The sequence below is a fragment of the Gymnoscopelus microlampas genome, assembly GCF_963454915.1.
Source record: "Gymnoscopelus microlampas genome assembly, chromosome: 2".
In the NCBI taxonomy this organism is placed as follows: Eukaryota; Metazoa; Chordata; class Actinopteri; order Myctophiformes; family Myctophidae; genus Gymnoscopelus; species Gymnoscopelus microlampas.
Genome location: NC_139939.1, coordinates 25,687,465 through 25,689,964, shown reverse-complemented (window position 1 = coordinate 25,689,964; position 2,500 = coordinate 25,687,465). Strand labels below are relative to the sequence as shown.

The 2,500-nt window shown below is 45.7% G+C and overlaps 1 protein-coding gene across 1 annotated transcript in view; it reads left to right on the top strand.

Moving 5' to 3' along the window:
* The window catches only part of slit2 (slit homolog 2), a 52,333-nt gene that overhangs the window by 5,361 nt on the left and 44,472 nt on the right, over positions 1-2,500 (top strand). The window lies entirely within an intron of this gene.

Genomic DNA, 2,500 nt, shown 5'->3' with positions numbered 1-2,500 from the left:
GGCGCTGTAACTTGACAGCATGGTAATGGATATTTTCACTAGTTGTTTTAGACATAAATACATATGAATTCTTCTCAGAAATCATCAAAATGAAATTTAATAACGGAGCAGCTGCTTTGGTCTTGGCCGTATCATTCCGTGCCTGGTTTTCCTCTGCTCTCCGCTGCACTATAGCATGTTCTTTGTTAACCAGGAGAGAAGCTCCACAGTCAGCTGGAGGGAAGCTGCTTGAGTGTTTCTCATGCAATATAAACTGGGTTCTGTCCAGCCGAGCAGGTCTGGGAATTCCTTCACCGAGTTTGAGACAAAGGGAGAGCTATACTTAACTGGTTATTATCTGCCATTAATGGGAAACGTCACTTTGACACTGATTCCGTCGGATTATGTTCTTCGTACGAGGCACTGGCTTAGGAGCTATTATTTACAGTACACATGTGTGCATGCCCGCACACATGCACATGGTCACACGCGCCCATTCATGTACTGTACTGTGTGCATGTGTGTGCAGCGTGCACACGGGTAACAATAACCACTTGCGCTTAACCACTTGAACCCTGGTGTCCCTATAGTGGGGATGTCATTATAGGTGAACACAAAACTAAACCATTACCATTTTCCCCAAATACTGAAAATACCACAGCTACAATGTCATAACGCATCGCAATGCGATGCATTGTGAACTTGAAGATCGGCTATTTTATCTGTTCGTTGTAGGATAAGTATATAGATCTTAAGTTAAAATGTTGCACCCACACACCCGGGTCAAAATAGCCATGTTTTTGTTTGCGTCACTGAACATGTACATTTATCATCCTTCATTCGTTTCTTTACCATACACAAACACCTCTGATAGCTTTCTGACCACAACACGGCCACTGGGGCTGTTCTCTGTTGTCCCCTCTCCCCGGCTGGTGGGGGGGTGGCTTCAACTGTAATTCATGCACGTTCACACACACAAAAGATGGAGCCAGTCATCAATGGCCCCCCGCCGTACAGCGGACAAAGGCACGTCTCCAGACTGCGGAGTCTCGGGGGCTCATTTCAAAGGCTGGGATCCTCCGGGGCTGGGGGGGGCCTGCTGGGCACCGCTGCCCGCAGGAGAGGGCCCTAAGCTGGCCTGATGGATCCACAGTGACTGCCCCCCACAGAGGTGGAAAACGGACCCCCTCCCCCTCTAGCCCCTTGCGACAGGCCCTGCCGGCCTGGGCAGGGCCTGGGTCAGGTGTGGGGCAATAGCTTGGGGGGGTATGGAGGAGGAGGAGGCTGTGGATGGGTGGAGGGGCTGTTGTATGCTATGTAGGGCCAGTAGGCATGCCAGAGGACACACAGGCACATATGCAGTGCACATACACACTCATGCATGTGCGTTTACTCACGCTAGGTTGCTCTGTCAGTATCGGTCTTTATCTTGGCGTTTTCTCATTCCCGCTCCTTTTCCTTCTTTCATTCAATCTTTATCCATTTTGTAAGTGTTTCTCTGCTATGTACCTCTCCCCACGTCTCCAGTTCTATTGTCCTACATATAGGAATGTCATGCATTCTTCGCTCTGTCCCTGGGGGTGGAAGAAAGAAAGAGAGAGAGAGAGAGAGAGAGTTGTTTCTGATCCTCCTCTTCTTCTTTTCTATCTGATGATAGATGTTTGATTGGTTTATAGCCCCTGTCCTATTCACCACAGTACTGTAGGTGGGATGGGAATAGATAGCGGCATTAGATTAACAGGCAGGAATGTAGCAGTGATTACAGCTATTGGGATGTTGATTTCATAGAATGGCAGTGAGATTAAGCCCCATGATAATTAATCCTGTAATTGCGTGAGCACATTGCAATGGATAGTTCTAAAATGAATTCCTCGGATTATGTCCCATAGATCATTGTGTCTGTAACTACATTGTTGGACTATGTTGAGCATTAAAATAAAAATAGATTACTGTAACACTGATCACTGGTATTGGGATGTGGATTCAACAGATTGACCTATGAGTGCTAAATCATTAACCACTTAAACCCTATTTACTTCATTGACCAGAGTCCTCCAGGGTTCTATACTAGGCCCTCTCTTTTTTTCCCTCAACACCTTTCTCTTTTAGATAAAAATATACGTTTGTACAAGCGCACAACACATTGTGATCTTGTACATCTGAAATTTCCAACGTATGTTCGCCCCAGAATAGGGACACTCGGGTTCATGTGGTTAAATATAAATATATTTGAGGAATTACATGATTCTCAATCAAAATTTTCAGGGTCATGTTCCATTAGGATTTTTAAGCATTTAATCCTTATTTTATACCTTTTACCTTTGACCCATGGAGTTTGACAAATGTACCAACACATTCTCACCCTGAGGTGTCACTTTGACCAGGCAGCAGTTTTTGACGAGTTGGGAGGGAACAGTTGACGCCTTGGGGTGAGAATGTGACGCCTCGGGTGTAGTGCAACTCCTGTCGACTCAACGTTGAAAACTCCATTTAAAAACATTGAAAACATTTACCAGGCAGG